Source organism: Pinus tabuliformis, chromosome 1_1 (assembly GCF_031772625.1).
Source record: "Pinus tabuliformis cultivar Carrire ecotype Pingquan chromosome 1_1, CPIR1, whole genome shotgun sequence".
Classification (NCBI taxonomy): Eukaryota; Viridiplantae; Streptophyta; class Pinopsida; order Pinales; family Pinaceae; genus Pinus; species Pinus tabuliformis.
The window spans coordinates 731580437-731595060 of NC_142297.1; the positions used below are offsets into that span (position 1 = coordinate 731580437).

At 36.7% G+C, this 14624-nt stretch overlaps 1 pseudogene; it reads left to right on the forward strand.

Annotated features, from left to right (window-relative positions):
* Nucleotides 1–3423: 3423 nt before the first annotated feature.
* Nucleotides 3424–4255, forward strand: LOC149216021 (protein BPS1, chloroplastic-like; annotated as a pseudogene).
* The last annotated feature ends 10369 nt before the right edge of the window (nucleotides 4256–14624 follow it).

Here is a 14624-nt window from a genome sequence, read left to right on the forward strand (position 1 = left end):
CCGAACAACCTCAGCCCGAATCTCTTCTGGAGTGTGCTTTATCCCCCCATTCATATCCTCAATATGCCAAATAGTATTAGTTTGTTTTCAGTGATTTGCAAATTTATGGAAATATTTGGTGTTGCGGTCTCCCTCCCACAGCCATATTGCTCTACTCTTGAACTTCCATGTTACTTCCTGAATATGGAGGATCTTGTTTTTTTGTCCTTTAAATTACTGAGATATTCTCAATCTCCCTACGACGATTTTCTCCGCTCCATCAATTTTCCAAACCTAGCAATCTCTTTTGTGATCTGTTCCAGGTCCCTGTAAATGTGTTTCTTTATGTTTTGTTCCCATACTTTGGTTTTTTCCTTGATATGCCTAAGCCTTTCCATCATAAACCCCATCGCAATATCCCACTGTGGAAACAGACCCTCGTTCCAAGTTGATCTCACTAGCTTGTAAGATTCCTCGTCCTCTAACCAAACGTGGTTGAACTTTAAAGGAATGCCTACTCTCCTGTCCTATAGTCTCCATTGAAGAATAATAGGCATGTGATGAGAGAAATAGGTCCTGTGTATCCAAGATCTGAGATTCTCCAACTATTCAACCAGTTGTTTCTTGATGATAAATATGTCAAGTCACTTTCCTATATACTCATCCCCCACTCGGCAATTTCTCCAAGTATACGAAATCGGAGTAGTGCAGATATCCCTCATATGATGTCCATCAAATAGTCCAAACAACCTATCCGCCAAAGGGTCCTGTAGAGAATGGACACCCCATCTCTCTTTCTCTAGCAAGGTGGCGTTAAAATCCCCTTAGGGGGGTTCCCCCGCCAATCTAATGTTATGTCAAAGCAACATACTCAAAACCTTCATCTGGTGTTCTCGTCTAAGATGTCGCGGCCTGCGTCTACCTGGGCAGTGATTTAATAGATGTCTAGTGCAGTGGAAATAGATACATCTAAAAGGGATCCCCTAATAATCAATTCGTTGTCAGAATCTAATCGTTCCCCATTCTAGATCAATGTCTTCTAGAAGACCACCAGAAAAACCGACCTCAACCAGAATCCAAGCCACCCATTTATCACGAGCACCCACAATACCAAGATCTGGGTATATGAAGCATCCAATCGAGTTTCCAATCGTTGTCAAGGCATTCTTAGTCCATAATTCCAAGGGGAGGCCTGGAGGCTTCACCCAAACAATGTCATTTCGTAGCGTACACAATAAGGGATAGAACCAAATGTACCGTCGGTGAAGCTAAAGAAAGCATCGATTGCGTAGCCAGGGAATCTTGAGAATTTTTTCCAAGTCATTGTTGTGAAGAAAATGGAAACTGAACCAAGCATTCATCAGTAGACTCACCTTAGGTACATATCCCAGCATTGTCAACCATGTTCTGTTCACGTAATCCTAAATATCCTTCTCAGTCGAATCAACAAATATCCACCTCCCCATGAGTATCCACTTCTGTAAACTAGTGACCTGATCCCATAAAATGTCATAACCAAAACTTAATAATTTAATCTCAGCACAAGGCTTAATGGGCCGAGTAACCCGATGCCTAGTATTTGGGAGGGTAGGCGAAATCAATGGAGAATTGAACCTTAGAGACCTAAGATGAGGCTCGTCATGTTTATTTACATGAATCGTAGATTCCCCATGCAACACGTTGGCCAACCCCCGCAACGGACCCGCGGTCACGCCACTCATCCTCCAATGTCGAGGCACCCCACCCCGTGCACACTTAGCATCCATCGTGGCCTGTATAAACGCCTCATGTGCAGCCACATCTGAGTCCACGCAGTCAAGTACCCCATCCAGCTGAGATCATCACCCATCCCACCCAACACTGCTGAAAAACATTAATAACCCGTCCATTCTATAGGGTTATGTGCACCCATCAAATCTTAGTCCAGGGGCAAAGAGAATGTCTCAAGGGAGAAAAAAGGGATAAAGCGAGTCTGCAACAGTTTTAAAAAACAAACAAAACTTCAATGTTCCCTGCAGAACTCATACAGATATGGCGTCAATCGCCCCTCGAAATCCCACGAAATTGCAACCACACCGAAGAAAGGAGCAAGAACAGGTACACCCACCCACCGAAAAGAGCCACAGTCAATAATGACATAAATACCCCCAAGTCTCATAAGCCCATCAAATATAGGAAGGATAAGGATCGAGGCGAGGATGAGATCCAAAACAAGGGGTGTCAAAGATCCATCAGGTGGATCGTAAATGCACTTTGAGAAAGAGAGCTTAGAACTTCCCATATAATCGATAACTAGAAAAATAGTGGAACCAGCAATCAAAAAATGCACCGAAAAAACTAGTATTGCACTGGAAAAAATGGACGCCCCCAATCAACGTACTCAATCGACACCACCCCAAAGCAAAGAAAGACCCTAGACTAGCACACAAGTACAAACACCCTAGCCTCGGCACCACCACTCGCGCTGAGGGTAGAGAAAGCCAAAATAGGAGGGGATAAAATCGAAGACCACCGGAAAAAAATGGCAGGAGCAAAACCAACCCCCCGTAGAATATGCATAAAAATCCCAAATGAAAAATCAGGTGCACATAGTGAAAATCCCACATATACAGAATCACCCTAAACTACACTGCCACCAGCAACATCCACAGGGCCACCCAATAATACCACGACCACCATGCCATGGCCCATGGACACAGTGCCCTTTGATACACATTGTACTTTCATTGACCACTTAAACCCTTGTGCCAACATTTCATAGATCACTCTACTTTGACTTGTTATCAATTCAATAGGGATAGGTGGTATTTGCAAGAGATTTAATTACCAACATATCTTATTAAATTTTATAGGAATTAATAACACTTATTTGTCAAAAATGGGGAAGTGAAGAGGCTTGCACATTTCTTGATAAGACATAGAATGCAAAAGAAATGACCACGGGAACAAACAAATATTTCAAGATGTAACTCTTTGGGGTTAATTAATTGTTCTTTTAAAAACAGATTAATATCTTACTAAAGCATTTAATTATAAAACTAGGAGTTGATTTTCTTTTTCAAGATATTATACATAATATATGTATGTTATAGGTTTTATTCTGAAAATTTTTGTTCAATTTGTGATCCTAAAGAAGAAATCAATGAGAATTGAAATATATAATGAAATTCACTCTATTCAACATTGGAATCAATAAGGCATCAAATACATAGATTCATGTAGCTCATTTTATTATAAAAATCAAGCATTGAGATTAATATAATTTAGTCAAATAGAAAATCAAAACTACGAGAAGTTTGTAATGTGTTTACATAAATCAACAAATAAGTACTTGTCCTCATTCTTGGTATGATGGCTCATGCCTACTTAGATAATCCATATCAAAAAGCCAAGGAGATCACTTTTTCTAATGTTATTCAAAAAATTGGTGAAATACTAGGAAACATGGATGAAAAATACCTTGGGTGTATTGATTATCTAGATGATAGCGTTAAACTCCCAGACGTATGTAATATCATCAAGGAGAGCTTCACAGGTGTGGAGCAATACTAGATGATGGTGCAACTCGCCATTCACTGCTTCAGTAATAAGGACAACATGAATGAAAAAACTTGATCAGGGAAAAAAACATTCTCTATGAATGCATCGAAGCCATAAAGAAGAAGGACAAAGAGCTTGGTAGACAAGGGAAACAAAGATCCAAGATGGAAAAGTGAAACTCTAGCTTAGAAGAATGGAGGAGAAGTTAACCTCACCATTATCTCTCATGGGTCCAAAGCCAATTCGTTATTACCTTCCATGTATGGAGGAAAGATGGCCACTATTTTTTTCTCGTGGGATTGTAGTTTCTACCCTAGTAGCCTAACCCAGAAGGCCTCTACCCAACCTACATTCGACCAATAGTTACCCTTCTTGGGCTTCTTCAATGCTCAAACCACAAAGTGAAGGAAGAAATTGATAAGAAGGCGTCCATGGCTTCCTCCTCTACTATTCTCCATGAATTGGATTGTGTGCATTCTAAGATTAAAAAGTTTTATATTTTTCTAGACAAGATGTTGGCTAATAAGACTAGCTCTGCCTTAAATCGGGAAAGACGGATGAGGTAAGGCAATTAGTTAGGAAACAATAGATATATGTTGAGGTCTTGCATAAAGGTGTGATTCCTTTATAAAATTAGATTAAGGAGATTTATTGGATGCTTATGTTGAGTTGGGTGGCTCTCCTTGGGGTTTTCACCCACCCTAGATTTAGACAGTATATATGTTTTATTTTGTGAATTAACAAAAAGGAAAATATTCTTTGAGACGGACATTAAGAGTTTGATGTTTTTGTGAGTCAATGTAGGGATCATTAAAAGGGCTTCCATTCTTGTGTAGTGTACAAAATTAGGCTTTATTCTTAGTCATGCCTGACTTTGAGATCCTCCATGGGGAATTTATAGTTGTCCTAAATATACCTACGTATATAATTCTCTTGAATAATTTAAATTTATTGTATATGTATCTCTTAAATAACTTAAACCTTATGTACATGTCTAATTCTATTGAATAATGCAAAATTGCAGTGTATGCATTTCTCTTCAATAATGGAACAATATGGTTAGTGGAATAAAAAATGAAAATTCAGCATTGTTGTTGTGCTTGAATTTCATCTATTTAGTGATATCCAATACAACTATATATTATTTTTTATTTAATTCTATGCAAAATCACCTTTGTTGTGAGAAAAACTAAAAACCTATATCCTTTTTTTAAATAGCTTTATGATGATATCAAGATAAAATAAATTTCTTTGATATGTTTCTCATATTTCTTTTGTGTTTAATAAGTATGCATTAAAATGTGATTGTGAGGAAAAATAGGTTTTGCCATATAACATAAATATTCATGAAAATACATCCAAATGAATCTCCTCCTTCCCACAGACTAGATGTTTCCACAACAATAGAAAATCTCAAGCCTCAGAAATGTGAAGTAGCCTCCCTTATTTCTCCACGACTTCAATGTGGCACTATTGAGGAAAAAAAAACATGATATTGCACATTTATTATTGGATGAAGATTAAGTACTATCTAGCCCACAAACTGAGATTTTATTATTATGATCCCAAACCAATTATCACCTAAAAAACAACAATACTTTCAAGAGACAATCTCCATGCTTTCAATTCAAGTGAGCAATAAAAAAAGAATATGGAAAAATATAAACGAAAAGTGTCTTTGCTTGCATTGCAAGCAAGGAGAAAGAAACAATTTTGTACATGTAATATTGTGATATCGTAAGGCAAAGCTCTTAATAAACCATGAAGATTTAAACATTATACTTTAAATTTGAGTTTACAATATTTATTTTACTGTAACTTTATTCTAAATGACTCCCAAAAACTAAATAAAAATATTCATTTTTTCTATATATCCCCCCTTCATATTGATTTAAACAACTAATAATCAACACCTTTTTATGAAAATACAAATTGTTCATATTTAGTTTTGGCTGGCCTAAGCTCAATAGGCCCATTCTATTCACAATTTAGAATGACGATCTTAAATATTGATTTCCTTTTTTAGTTCATCTTTGAAATATTGACTTATAAAGTAAATTTCAAAACAATTAATAATCAACACCTTTTTATAAAAATACAAAGTGTTCATCTTTAGTTTTGGTTGGTCTAAGCTCAATAGGCCCATTCTCTTCACAAAATTTAGAATGACGATCTTAAATATTGATTTCATTTCACTAGTTCAACTTTGAAGAAAAACTTAAGAAAACTCTACACATGTTGATGCAATATATTTTCCAATTGGATTTTATTTTGAATAAACAAGATAGAGAGATAGATATCTGCAAGTAAAAAATGAACTAGCACATGAGTGTATTTATCCTTATCACTGACTTGCCATGATGATGTAATTTCATATTCACGTAATCTAGGATTAATATCTTTTTGGTAAAAGAAGAACAATTTTCCTTTCCTAATTTACATCAAGGTCAGGTCAACAAGAATTTACATCCTTAATGTTGTTGATTATCGTCATCTTTGACATAATCTAGCATTAATATCCTTTTGGTAAAAGAAGAACAATTTTCCTTCCCTAATTTACATCAAGGTCAGGTCAAAAAGGATTTACATCCTTAATGTTGTTGAGTATTGTCATCTTTGATTGTTAATAAATGTTATATTCATAGTCTATAATGATTATGAAAAGCCAATTACTTGAATATTGACTAAGGTGCATATACATGTATGAGTTATTTTAAAATTGATGTTTAAATATCTAATAATTTGTGACTTAATCTCTTTTTAATTTTTCTAAATATTTAAGAAAAATAATTTTGCATTTAAAAGTAGATAAAAAATAATATTATTATTAACTTATGAAATTAAATCTTATCTCCAAATATATTTACATAAATAAATAATTAATTCATATTAAAAAATAAAAACAATAAAGAAATACTATCAATTTATTCCAAATACTTATACTTCAAAGTAAAAAGCAATTATAACATATCTTTTATTATTTAATCAACGCCAACTTCCAATACCAATAAGCTACATAGCAACAAGCTTCCAATTCCAACAAGCTACATAGTAGCGAGTACCTGTGGCTTTGTTTAAATATAATTCAATTAAAGTAAAAAATTATAAAGATTTGGCAGAATGGAAGCATATAAAAGTGTATGGAGAACCCTAAATTAAAATTGGAAGAAAAAGAAGTTAAAATGGAAAATAAGAGATTAGGAAGAGGAAGAAAAAAGTTATTTAATTGTTCATAAATATTCGTCAACTAACTATTAAATGGTTATTGGGTTATTAACCATAAAATCTAAGAAATAGTGATTTAATACAAATTGAATAAATAGTTATGAAACTTTGGAATGTGAATATATGTGATGTAGGAATTGTTCTTAATTTTATAAATTAAAGCCCAAAACAACAATGTTTTTAATTTTAGCAAAATTCTTAATTATGTTGGATTTAATTTTTTGTTATTGTATAAAAATTAAGTACTTTTTAAATGGTTATTAAATGTATAAATTTAAAACCTAACATATTTTTCGAAGTTTATGTTTCATGTTGTCATTTGTGCATTTTCTTTCACTATAATATTTTATATGTATGTTTTCTATCTTTTATTTATTTTTGGATATATTTTTTAATTAATTTTGTCTAAATTTTAGTAAGAATTTGTTGAAATTGTAAATTTAAGTTATATAGTTTTACCATTCAAAATTTTCAATTCTTTTGGATTTAAATTTATTTGTACCTTAAAAATGTAATTTAGTTAACTAAAAATTATAATTAAATTATCATACCATCAAAAATCATGTTACAAATTTCTATTAAAAAAATAAAAATAAAAATATATAGGTTGTGTGAACACAATTTAAAAAATAAAAAATAAAAAAAATAAAATTATACTATATTTTTGTCTTTTCATGAAATTCAATTTTCTAATAATTAAAATAAAAACATAAACATTATATCATTTATAAATATATTATTACATAGGATTACATTATTATTTCAACATAAATGTAAGTAAAATGTGGTCTATTATTTTACTCCACCAAATATAGATGTTAAACAATTTCTCTGAGGTTGTTTACATTGTATGTACTATGGACATTAGAGTAGCACAATTTAAATGAATGAATCTCTAGAAAGATAAGTCAGTAGTTGTATTTGTCTTTCTTTTAAGGAAGAGCCCTAGATGATGGTTGGCTGACCAATGTTAGTATTTGGAAATTACCTTAATATGTCAAAATGACAGTTTCAGTCTTTGACCATGGCGGTAGGTTGAAAAGTGCACTATAATATAGGGTACATTTTTAAGTGCAATTTGTTTAAATTTAGTTTATAAACATATGACCAATGTTAGTATTTGGAAATTACCTTAATATGTCAAAATGACAATTTCAGTGTTTGACCATGGTTGTAGGTTGAAAAGTGCACTATAATATAGGGTACATTTTTAAGTGCAATTTATTTAAATTTAGTTTCTAAACATATAAAAACAGGATACTTGTAATAAACTCTATAAAATCATTACATTTCATAATTTTACGTTTAGAATTAGTGAATAAAAACATAATACTTACCATAAATTCTTTATATATATATATATATATATATATACCTTAATCAGTTTCAGTGTTCGACGATGGCAGTAGGTTGAAAAATGCACTATAATATAGGGTACATTTTTAAGTGCAATTTATTTAAATTTAGTTTAGAAACATATAAAAACACGATACTTGTAATAAACTCTATAAAATCATTACGTTTCATAATATATGTTTAGAATTAGTGAATAAAAACATAATACTTACCATAAATTCCTTATATATATATATATATACACATTTATGAAAGGATGCGACGAGAAGGAGGATGATGATTATAGGAGTTTTCCGTAAGGGTTTAGGGTAAAACCCTAGGGTTTTACTACAACTACTTGCAGACAACTGGAGCAGTGTACCCGTCGGCCGATAGATTTCGCTCATCGTTTCCGTTCCAGCCTTGTCTGTCACTTTCTGCTGTCAGTTACTGCTTGCATCAAGGGGGATACAATGGAAGTCGGGGAGATTCATTTTTCCGAGGACCCCTACCCTGACCGTGTCATTTTCAGAAACCCTAGCTTCACTACGCCAGCATATGGCCCTATTCCCCCATCCGACCCTGCTTCGCCTATTTCGTCGTCGGTGGTTTCCATTCCGAGGCATCGTTTTTCTCCTTTGTTCATCAGGTCTCTCTCAATTGAATCTCCTGCGTTGGATTGTCCTCCTTTATCACCTGGAACTCTACACATTCTGACCGCGAACACACCTCCATCGCCCTCTTTCGACCCCCATCAGTCCATTTCGACTTTCTTCACTACGCCGCTTGAAGACATCCACACCACCGAGGCACCAAACCCTCCCTCTTCTCCTCTCTCACTGTCAGGCTACTTTGAGACCCCTGCGGTCAAGGCAAAGTCTACAAAAAACATCCCTTTGGAAGGTTCCCCTGATCCATTGGCAGATCACCCATCTACACCTCGTACTGGGAAGCGAAAGACTAAGTGTGTGAAGGCGACTTCCAAGGATATCACCATTCGTTTCGGCGAGACCTCGACAATTGGGGAAGCGGCATATATGGCTAGCACAGTACTAGTTGGGCATATTCGCAGCGGTACTTATTTGGCAACCAGACTTACCCTATGGGTCAAGGAGATTTGGGGTGGAATGCTAAAGGAACTGCCTGAGGTGCAGGTCCTTCCCAGGGGTGGTTTGCCCTACATTTTGCGAAAGAAAATTATACGGATTTAGTCCTCGCAAGGTATTGGCACATTGAGATGGCTCCAGTTCTCCTCAAGAGATGGAGCCCCCTATTCGACCCTGAGAGAGAGAAAATTGGGGCTGGACCCCTCTGGGTGCGCTTGCCAGGGCTCCCTCTACAGTACTGGTGCGAGGAGGTCTTCATCAGAATCGAGAATGCCCTCGGCACCTATCTGGACCATGATCGAACTTTTGTGCAATCAAAGAATAGAACCCTCGCTCGCATTTTGGTCCATTTGGACACTCGTGAGGGATTGGAGGAGAAAATTACACTACAATGGGGGAAATTCACCAGGCTCCAGATCCTGGATTATGAAGGGGTTCCCTTCCGTTGTCGGGGATGTCACAAGGTGGGACATATCTTCAAAGATTGCCCTCTCATCAAGAAAACAGAGGACCTTCCAAAAGCGTCACCTACTCCTTCCAGGATTGACTCGCTGGCTATTCAGCGCTCTCCTGCTCTGGGCCCTATACCTCTAGCCAGCAATCCCCTTCCAAAGACGGTGGACGATGTGCACAGATCGATCTCGCCACCACTTTCCAGGTCTCTGGCAGCCCCTGAAGCCGTAAAAGCTTTGAGTATTCCTCTGACCTCTATGACTTCTTTTATTGCTTTTTGCTCATCATTTGTTGCTCCTTACATTATCACTTCTGTAGCACATTGCTCTATGTCGTCCCTTCCCTCTATTATTAGTACTGCACCCTCCTTGCATTCTTTATCCTCCTCCTCCTCCTCTCCATCTTCCACCAGGGTTTCATATGCTCATCACTATAATCTTCGTTACCGTACCCTATCTAGCGGTACTCCAGTTCATCTTGCTGGAATAGGACTCTCTTTAACCGGTTCGGCCTCTCTGACATCTCGGGGGAGGAAATATAATCTCTCCAAAGCTATCAAGCGTGCAGGGGCTGAAGTCACCTCTGGCTGTCAATCCACTCTTAACAGGGTTCTTAGAGCATTGAACACCCCGGGTAGAGTTCCCCCACGAGTGTCTATCTTTCAACTACAGAGGCATGACTAGTGCCTCCAAGAAACTAGCCCTGCACAGACTCCTTGAGGTTGAACCTATCGACATTATATTGCTCCACGAAACCCTAGGTGAGGCTGATCACATTACCAACTCCCTTAAATCTATTTCCCCGTGATAGATCTACTTGGAAATGGACGTTGTGGGGAGATATGGTGGCCTTGCCATTGGATACAATCCTCGCTCCATCAGAGCTTCAGCATCATGGGGAGGCCACGGATTCATGGGCTTAGATTTTTTCTCGGCAGAGCTTGGCACCAACCTAAGGGTTGTAAATATTTATGGACCCTGTCAACAGAGGGAGAATTTTTGGCAGCATCTACTCAATCTCTCGATTTTCTCTCCTAATCACATCATCCTAGGAGGCGACCTCAATTTCTCCTTGGGTTTTGGTGAATCTTGGGGGTCTATGGCTCAAGTGTATTCAATCACGAGGTATATGACAAACCTCCTAGAGCATCACAACTTCGTGGATGTCCCCATGAATAAACCCCTTCCTACATGGCAGAATAGAAGGGTGGGCAAAGTTGCACTTGCTCGAAGATTAGACAGATTCCTAATGAAGGGTCCCCTCTTGCAGCATCTGCATCACTATAAACAATGGGTTGGTACAGGGGGCATTTCGGATCACTCCCCCATTTATTTGGAGGTTTTGGGCCCTCATCCTAAACCTAAAGCCCCATTTAAATTTAACCATGTATGGTTACAGGACCCTGCTTACATTAACATGGTTTCGGATTTCTAGGCTGCCAACCCGATTGATAGATTTGATTCCTTGGCTAAAGGTTTCTATAATAACTTGTCCAAGCTCAAGCATCTTTCTATTAATTGGGCAAGAGAGAAGCATCAGAGGGAGAATTCGCTTCTATCACACATTGAATCCGAGCTGAGTTCTTTGCTTGATGAGCGAAGCCTAGGGTTTATCACAACAGAAGACAAATCACATCTGATTGAGCTCAAGAACCAGAAGGCTCAGATTCTGAAGGAAAGAGAGGAATCCCTGAGACTAAGGAGTAGGGCCATATGGTTGAAAGCAGGGGATGACAATACTAGGTTCTTTCAGAATTATGCAAAAGGTAGAAAGGTATCAAACACCATCTGGAATTTACCTCTACCAGAGGGAGGAGTTGTTGATTCTTTCAATAAACTCTCCCATCTCGGCTCTACTCATTTCAGGAATCTATACAAAAGCCCACCTGGTTCAAATCTGGCTGATATCATCAATGTGGCTGGACATTTCCCCAGATTTGTCAATGAGGATGAGGCTAAAGAGATATATGCACCTGTGATTACTGGAGAACTCGAAGGTACGTTAAAATGGTTCAAGAAGGACAAGAGCCCGAGACCGGATGGCTGGACCATAAAATTCTACATTGCATTCTATGACCTTCTGGGATAGGATTTGTTGAAGGTTGTGGAAGAATACAGATTGTCTGGATCACTGTACAATGCCATGAATTCGACTTTTATTGCCCTCATACCTAAATCTGACACCCCTTCCTCTTTCAATGACTACATGCCCATTTCATTGTGCAATTGTCTATACAAAATCATCTCCAAGATCATAGCAAACAGACTCCGCCCTATCCTCTCCCATCATATTTCCCCCCAGCAATTTGCCTTTCTTGAACATTGTCAGATTCATGAAGCCATTGGCTCGGCACATGAAGCTATTCATTCAATCTTGGACTAGACACCACAAGGGCATTATTCTTAAGATAGATCTGGCAAAAGAATTTGACCATGTCAGTTGGCTATACATTAAGATGCTCCTTATCCATTTGGGCTTTCCCCATAACTTCATCACTTGGATTATGGCCTGCATTACCTCCCCTACCTTCAGTGTCCTCATTAATGGTTCAACTTTTCATTTCTTTCACTCCGAGAGGGCTTTCTATGCAGATCTCTATTTTCATTTTTCCTTGTATTTCTCTTAAAAAAAATTAACACTAGAAAGTAAGAATTGCTAGGGCTTTCTATGCAGATCTCTATTTAAATTTTTATTTGTATCTCTTAGAAATTATTATTTTTCTCACCCTAGAAAGCTAGGGATTTCTATGCAAATTTCTATTTTATTTTTTCTTGAATTTCTCTTAATTTTTTCCCTAAAAAGTAAGAATTGCTAGGCCTTTGCATGCAGATTTTTTTTTTTTGTTGTATAACTTATCATTGCCCCTAAAAGCAAGAATGATCCAACATAGTTACATTGCCATTTGAATGATGATTTTAAAAAGTTTGCAACTACTATGGCAAGGTCATTAAAGGTGGGGGGTCCATAGGATTAAGAACACATAGCTCATTGGAGAGGCCAAGAGGAACACTATGAGAAAGTCTTTGATGACCTAATGAATCATATGATGGGTTTGATTGAAGCCTACCTAGCTGAAAAGAGCAAGAGCAAGAACAATAATGGTAAAAAGGACATTGGAAAAAGTAAAAACAATGATGCTTCTTTCATAGGCCTTGATCTTGAAGCACATATCCCAAGTATTGAAGATTCCTCTAGTTTCCCTATTAGACTTGGAGATGAGCTTCTGGCCCTAGTTCATTTACTTTGAGAAAGGCATGTGCAAGGAATATTGACTATTTCTTTGTACCTCACACCACCCCTAGTGCCCAACCCGCCATTGATGCCAAATGGAAGAAGATAGAGAGGGAAGTTGCTTGGGAATGTGTTGCTAGATGGTGGTATGATGCAGAAATTATTTTCAATGTTGCTAATTCTCCATATTATCAACCTTTAATTAATGTTATAGTTGCATGTGATTCAAGCTTCAAAGACCCTTGTTTTCATGATATTAGGGGGTCACTTTTACAAAATGAGGTCCAAAGAATATAATAGTACCTTACAAAGTTCAAGCACTCATGAACCAAAATAAAGTGCACAATTATGTCTGGCGGATGGATTGATAGCAGATCCTGCACCATTTTAAATCTCTTAATTGCTTGCCCAAAAGGCTTCATGTTTTTTAAATTTGTAGATGCATCTAATCAAGTGAAGGATGTGCAATTACTATTTCTTCTTTTGGACGAAGAGGTTATGCAAGTAGGGGTTGAGTACTATACTTATTTTTGGACTCTAGAGGCCATTTAGAGCATCTATATTGATGTATTTTGTTTCATAGATGCATTAGACTGGGTGCTATTTTGGTATTATGCACTCTTGCTATATAAATGAAAACTTGTTCATATTTGCGTATAAATCGCTTGAATTTTTATGGATGCACATGAATATATATGGGTTTTTTTTAATACTTTAATATGTTTGGTCAATAAAATTTTTTTGTCCAGATTTTTTACCAATTCCCGGTAAGAGGGGTCTACCGATTCAATGACCTGTCTGGTTTTGATAACATTGAATAATACACTACTTCTAAGATCTTCCAATCCAAAAGAAGCTGAAGCAATAAACAATGTCATCAAAATATTAAAAAGACCCATAGGCCAGACAGTCTACGATTAACAGATACAAATCAATTTTCTTTCATGAATGTAAACTTGACTGAAAAGGAAAATCCTGACAATGTTGGGACTGAAAAGACAAATCTTGGCAATGTTGAGACTTAAAAGAAGATGCTAGCATACATTTTCTCTGGAATTTCCTCTATCAGATAAAAGACATACTGAAAGGAATTAAATAAATGTTATTGATAAAATAAGGAATGAATCAGCAATGGGCCAACAAATCACTACCAGTACGAGGCAGAATGTTATTCATTAAATCTGACATTTTGACCATGCCTGTTTATCAAAGTTCCATTGTTTTGGCACAAAAGAGAGTGTTCAATGATATGGAGAGCATCTTTAAACAAATCCTGTGACATCCATGGAGAAAAAATGCTCCGAGATGCTTTCCAAAATCTGCTCCAAAATGATTTCCAAAATTTGCTTCAAAGATGCTTCAAAACTTTCTCAAGGATGCCTTCAAGTCTTTTTCTAAGGTTTGGACCAAATCCTTCAAAGAATGCTTCCAAAACCTATTTCACAAAGATGGAATTCTTCCAAAGTCTGCTACACAAAGATGTCTTCTAGTTTGCTTCAACGAGTCACCAAGTTCTATCCAAAAACGCCTTCAAGTCTACTCCCGAAAATGGTCAAGAAAGCTCCAACAAGGCTGCTACAATAAATCTTCAAGGTTTGTTCAAACTCTACTCCAAGATCTGTTTAAAGTCCACTCCAAGAGAGGATCCAAAGTCTCTTCAAAAGGGTTCTTCAAATCTACTTAAAACTCTGCTCTAAAAAGTAAAACTCTCCAAGTCTACTTCACAAATATTCTTCAACTTTGCTTCAAGGGACC